The following is a 7055-nucleotide window of genomic DNA, read 5'->3' on the forward strand; positions in this document are numbered from 1 at the left end:
AAGGGAGATTTTTTTATGAATATTCTGAGCTCCGGAAGAGGTGTTTCTCTTGAGTCGGGTGACGTACAGAGGGGACATATGGGGCTTGGTACACGGGAGAATAGACGTCGATTAGACGTTTGATAAAATAAAATGATTATCACCAAGCAATAGTAACATCAGTTGCAATATAAATCGCTTCTAAATTAAATTGAAGAGATGCCACAAATTATACCGTGGACATTTCTATACTATAAAACTGGGGAAAGCCTACATGAGCGGATAATTATAGTGGAAAAAACGGCCATGCAACTAGTCAGTATCCAGCAACACAGAAACGGTTTTTGTTGTTGAAAGCTTCGGCTAATCGCTGCTCATCGTATTATCGCCAAATACCAAAATAACGAATCATTTCGACAAAAGCCTCTATGGAAATGACAAAGACTAAATGACACAGAGTACAGAATGAAGCTGACGATCAATAAACATGCCATATTTTACCTTACCCACTTTCAATAGAAAATACTAAAACCAATAAATCAAACAGCGTCGCGGAGAAAAGTAGCCAATAAGCCGTTTTTATCGTATTCAGTGGGGGTCTATGGTTTTCATTAGGGGATAAGGTACTTGCAAAGAAGATGCCTGCATAGCCGTTATCCACAGTGAGTGCATTGGAATGAGAATCGAAAGTATCGTTCGCCGTATGCTGATTTATGATAAGGTGGGCTCCGCTACTAGTGGGGAACTTTAAGTTGAATACGCAAATTAAATTTAGTAGCACAAGTATTTGATATATTCTCGGGTGGCGTTACGCCATAAGAGTTCGTGAATAACGTGTCGAAGGGCCGTTAACAGAATGAGCCCGAGAATCTAAAATCTAATTTAATCTAATTTAAGACCGAGAACCTTTCACTCCAAACAAAATTCAAGTTGATATGTTATTTGTAAATGGTTGTCTCGTCAATATATGTGCACATATGCACAAATGTCACGCCCTCTTCGATTGACGGAAGAAATAATTAAAGTTTTATAAAGTATGTTGTTTATTAATATTAATCTTACTAGAAGACGGTCGTGGTGTTACCCCAGCCTAGGACCGCCAGTAATTGACACCGGTTTGCGGGGTACACCTCTTATTACATTCGGAATAAGAAAAATCAACAGAGAAAAGTCACAAAGAATTTTAAAGCGGAAATTGGCATATGCTTGTTGCCGTCCCCGCGATCACTATATCAATCCTTCTCACGGGAATCCGCGCTATATATGTTCATCACAGAGCAATGGTAATATCCCCAGGAGAATTTAAATTTATGTAAATATGTTTGTGTTCAAACTGGAGATTAAACTAATAATTGACTGTTTTCAAAACTAGGTGATTTAAATATATAGTGTATACATACATTGTAGTTGCAATCCTATGAGTTAACAATTACCAGTACTATCGAAAGCATGGCTAATTACATTGTAATAACGTCAATTTAAATGTTAATCTTTAACGATAAGCACGTACGTCATATCTGTGTGCATCACGATCTGTCCGTTAATTGAACTTGTCCGTGACACTTTATGATCAGTGAACGTGTCATTGGCGGTGAATAAATACTTTAATAGCATGACCGATTCCACAAACTGCCAGGTTTACATTTCATACATTTTATGATATTTCATCGCCGCCCGGAGTGATACCGTCATTTTATTTATACATTTCTTTTATTCATAGTGAAGCATTAATATACAAACAGGAAATAATAAATGCCATAACACACCAACAAATACTGCGCAACTTATTGTACATTACAATCGGAAACAATTGTTATTTATTGGCAGGCAATTACCATTAATACTGTAAAACTGAACTTTAACCTAGATGGGATTCGGAGGTTTATTATTAACAAATAAAACCACTGCGAGAAATCTGACCATTTAATTAGTGGCTCTCATCCCGGAAGCGCATGAATTAATAAAAGAGAGTATCATTACCCTCCAAGTTTGTATACAATACTGTCGTCCTATTGTCACACTCACTGGTTACCATGGTGACATACAGGTACAAGTGACGTGGTCTATAATCTGTCAAACGTTTTTTTTAGTATTTATCATCATAAATATATACCATCAATGCTTGCATCTGTGTGATAACAATGTGAGCGCGTGCCTTACATGAGCCTCTTCAATTTCTATAAAAACGACAAATATCGCAGGCGATGACATAGGTTATCATGACAGATATAATAATCAGAAGTCTCACATGGTATTATCTAGTAGCAATACAACGATCTACCGGCCCAGCGTTCGACATTCATCGCTCAAGGGCGACGACAGCGACGACGACGCGACTCGGTGCGTTAAAAAAATACCCATGATTTTCGTTCACTTCCATTTAGGTGTTCACAGGTTTTCCTCTTTCGTATTTCAGTCATCGACCATCTGTCTATATATTTATCTGCTGACTTTTCCCCCTGGGTTGGATTTGATGAAAACGAGGGGCAGAACTAATATGGAACACTCTGAGCTTCTATAATCCTCTTACCAATACGTCGCAGAGTCTCACTGTGAAATGATATGTAATATTACAGCATTAAAAATGCATAACACCGGGAATGGGAAATCGGAGAACCTGATGGATTCCTATATTCATTTTTTTTTTTAAATAATTCTACAAGGAGTGAAGGGATTGATATCCACGTAAGGATGGGCGACCAGGTGAAACTGAGTACAAATTGACAGCGAACTAGAATATTACAATATTATTCAATAATTCACGGTGAATTTTTCAGCTCACGCCGGAAAGAATGTTTTCTTCGGAGTCTTTTAACGGCCCCGGGAAATCGCAGCGCCACAAAGTTGCCCGCTCGCGGGAAATCTGAAATATCAGATGACTTCCTAAATTATAGATTAGAGAATGAAATCCCGTACTATTTCAGAAGTCATTGTTTTATTGATTCTATATGTTTCGAGGACAAAAATAAATAATACCGCCTGTTTAAATGAATAATTCAACAAAGCAAGTAGAATTTCTGAGCAGGAATTCGAACTGAATATTTGCCACCCGCGGAGCGAACCACATTGGAGAGAATTGCATCACGTGATGAGCGGAATGGTCACGTTTACAGGTTACTACACACTTGGATAATCACAAGAGTTAATAGCCACAATACGTTATTAATGATTTTGAACACTTGTACTCACATAGGGTGAACAAGAGATACGGTTCAAAATAGTAACTACAGAAATAATTGCATAAACGAATATACGTAGTACTTCCCACCAAGACACTCTTATTGTATACCAACTACGATGATATTATCGAAAAGCTTTTTTTTGTAATTCCAAGTGTTCATAAAATAACCACAACATGAGTAATTGGAAGTAAATATGTTTATTCACCACATCGCTCACATAGTGGTTGCTATGAGACTGCACAGACAAAATGACTGGATGAATGATCATTATTTTTTACATTGTGGCATATTTATTTTTATTTAATTTTATTATTCAAAGAAAAGAAAAAAATGAGTGATAGCGTATAATGGTGATATTTTCCACACGTCTAACATGAGACACGGCTCGTTGTAGTAACCGAAATTAACTTACCGAGCCGCGGAAGTTGAATTAACAAAACACTTTCGGCTTTGTGCGAAATAGCGACGGAGAAATGGTGTGCACACAGAACAGATGGCCCGTATGAATCGATAATGATGCCCATGTAGTTGGCATGTTAACAATATGTCTAATAATTCAAATAAAGCCTCTCAGATCTAACAAACAGCGTATCTAATGACTCTCAAAGTGTTCTCAGAATTAGCTATAATTTTAATTTAATAAGCAATAAGCCATTAGCTTCGGATTTAATCTGTTTTAATTTAGAAGGCAGCGTTTTGCGAGAGACGTAGCACCGGAATCAAACAGTCCCAAGAGACATAGCCTCCTCTTGGAGTAGCATTCGAGCTTTCAACGAGGACAATGAAAAGATGCCATAATGCATTACTCTCGTACTGTAAAATGTACGAGCAATGTGGGGGACTGCGGGTCTCTGTGGAAAGTAGTGGTTGTATTGTCGCATATCACCATCATACTTTCCCTCCTGTCTGTTTGAAATAAGTCTTTTCTCATTTCCTTCAGAAAGAGCAAAAATATTAACTCAGTGTATCTCATTTACATGCGCAAACAAGATCTTAGCGCATAGTCCACGCGCGCCTATTCAAACTCTCGGAACCCAAGCGCTGTCCTAGTATTTGGCCAACTAATTGCAAAAATGAGGTAATGAGCTCAAGTTTCGCGCAGAAATGAAAGCACCGTGTCAATGGGAATACAATTAGGCCAATTTGTGCTGAGAAGGGTTCGTGTCTCTCGGAAAATATTGACAGAGTGATGCAGACAATAGTGAAAGCAAATTGCTCTACATCAAAGTCGTTGTATCATCTTTCTGAAATCTCGCAGAGGAAGAAAAAAAAAACTCCTTTCATTTTAAATAACATCAAATTCACCCCAACTATTATTTACCTAACTGCGATTGAGTGTCGAGTCTCAATAACTGTGATTGGACTCATTTTCTCGTACTTTCTTTTGTATAGATGGATAGAACAGTTACGACCCTCCGGAAGGTCTTTAATCATCCGTCAATTTTGAAACTACATTTTTATCATAACGAGACAAGAAGTATTATGCTGATAATGTTAGGTCAAACCGCGCAAAGGTCGGGCGAAATACATGTAATACACCACATGAAACAAAATATCATTAATTTCCTTTTTTTTGCGTGTAACGAAATTTTTAAAACTTCTGAATGTTTTAAACAATTACATGTATAAGAAGATTGAAAATTAACTTGATTCTTGCCACTTTGGTCGTAATAAGCATACTCTAAACGTCCCCCACAATGGTACAGGTCGACTAGCTTAATTGTTGGTTACGAGTTAACCCCACCCGCTCACTTCTAACACAGACTGGTGTGTTATTTTCGATCTAGACTTGACTAAACATTCAACATCGATAGGACGATTTTTTAACAAAATAAATATCAAATACAAGAACCTGAACAAAAGTTTTTTTGTTCAGCAAAAACGGGTGATCACGATATTTTAAATCTTGTAAAAGAAAGTAAACTCATTTAGAAGTTCTTGAATTGTATTTGTAACAATGTTACGTAATATTGTATATAAATAACAAAAACAAATTGAGAATTCTGGGAGGAATAATAGTAATAGAGTGAACTGAATGCACTAAATTAAACAAATTGCAGCGGCAATATTTAGAAAGGTGTATAGCGGGTCTACCGTGCAAAAATACTAAAATAGACTCCACACTCTTATATGAAAACTATTATATATTGGATACAATCGTTTGTTTAATTTGTCAAATCGAAGTAACGAAACGGAGCAGACGAATAATTGCCAAATGAAATAAACAAACCGAATTGATGATGAAATGCACTACAAACATCGCTGTGATTAATTTCATATTGAAACAAGCGAAACATGACAAGGCATAAAACCATTATTAATGGAAATTTCGATATCCCAACATATCACTGTCGACTGTAACAAATACAAACGCGATGAACGTCGTACGGATGTACATACGGAAACCACCATGGTATGGTTGACTTACTGGGAGAGAAAAAACTGAAAGCAAATACCGAGAGCGCGTCACAGAATGGGTTTTACATGTACAAGGGAAATAAAGTCGGTATTTGTTTGTATCAAGTGACGGATCGAAATGCATTGCTATGTGACAGTGTTGACTCGACAAACGGCTTTCAAAAAGTTGAAATTTTATCTGCAATCACTTAAAATATCACCCGATCCACTTAAAATGGAATAATGAAGCATATACCGTGTTTTTGTTAAAAAAAGGTCTAATGAGGGTGATGAAACTTGTCACACGTTTTTAATGCATTTATGTGATATATATATAAACGCGCGTGCTGCTCCAGCCCACAGATGGTGCACGTGAAAGTGGTTACGTAACAGGCTCGTTAGAAAAATCTGAAGTCAAGAAGTCAAAAATATCACTTTTTACCAAAAGTGACAAAAATATTCACCAAAATTAGAGAATTAAAGATTTCATGATGGCATGAACAAATTTAAGTGAGAGCTACCCAAGGTACATATACACCAAGTATCAAAGCATTCAGGCTTGTAGTTTTCAAGAAGAAGTTGAATAAATAAAAAGTTGACACGGACGACATAAGCTCTGCTCGGCAAAGTCGACAGCGGAGCTAAAAATACATATAAAAGTGGAAAAAGTTTCACAAACTAATTAAGCAGCTTTTATTACATGCAAAATATTCACGTAGCAAGATTTTAAGTGTTTTGATGCCAACAACTTGAATATGGAAAATAAATCTGTAAATAATTTTTTTGTATATATTTTTTTCTTTAGACTAGACACTTTGTAATGGGCGTTTTTTTTGATCAGTGATATTTAACAAAATATTTGTTTACCATTTATAAACCTTTTACATCTGGCTTCACAACTAATCAGATATATACCGGTACTTTCAGTGATTTTGCACGACGGATGACATCATCACACATTTCAAATTTTGAACCCATTTTTAACAAAGCCAAAATCACTTGGGGAAAATTGTGTCCACTTTGTACGTGTACTATAATCGCATTTGAACTTTTGATAATTTTAATGGGTGTATAATTTGTTACTTGTAAAAATAATTTATTGACCCATACCTGACAATGATTTATTTACATTTTTCCAATTACCGTATTGTTCATTATGTCGTCATCGATTTCCATATTAGGAACTTAATTTTGAAAATTAGAAAGATACAGTTAGAGTATTGAAATTGAAATATGGATCCAGTACTAGTAGTGCATATCTCAAAAATGAACACTATTCACACTGATCATGTTAAACATATTTTTCTCCAAAAAATTGTAATGTGAAATAAAACTCTGCACCAATCTTGTTGATGCAGCATGTTGACTGGAGTGTTCTGGTAGTCTACACTTACCTGTCGGTTTCTGACCGGTATATACAAAATGTGATCAAGAAAATGTCAGATAAGTATTAACCTTTTCACTACCAGTTCACTCCATAGATCACATTCACAAAAT

At 36.1% G+C, this 7055-nt stretch overlaps 1 long non-coding RNA gene across 1 annotated transcript; it reads right to left on the reverse strand.

Moving 5' to 3' along the window:
* Nucleotides 1-1670: 1670 nt before the first annotated feature.
* On the reverse strand, nucleotides 1671-7055 carry LOC144342828 (uncharacterized). The gene is made up of 2 exons (XR_013418830.2): nucleotides 6953-7055; nucleotides 1671-2529 (listed from the first exon to the last, which is right to left on the reverse strand). It is a non-coding gene; the product is annotated as an uncharacterized LOC144342828 (long non-coding RNA).

The sequence above is a fragment of the Saccoglossus kowalevskii genome, chromosome 2 (genome assembly GCF_978046115.1).
Source record: "Saccoglossus kowalevskii chromosome 2, keSacKowa6.1, whole genome shotgun sequence".
Classification (NCBI taxonomy): Eukaryota; Metazoa; Hemichordata; class Enteropneusta; family Harrimaniidae; genus Saccoglossus; species Saccoglossus kowalevskii.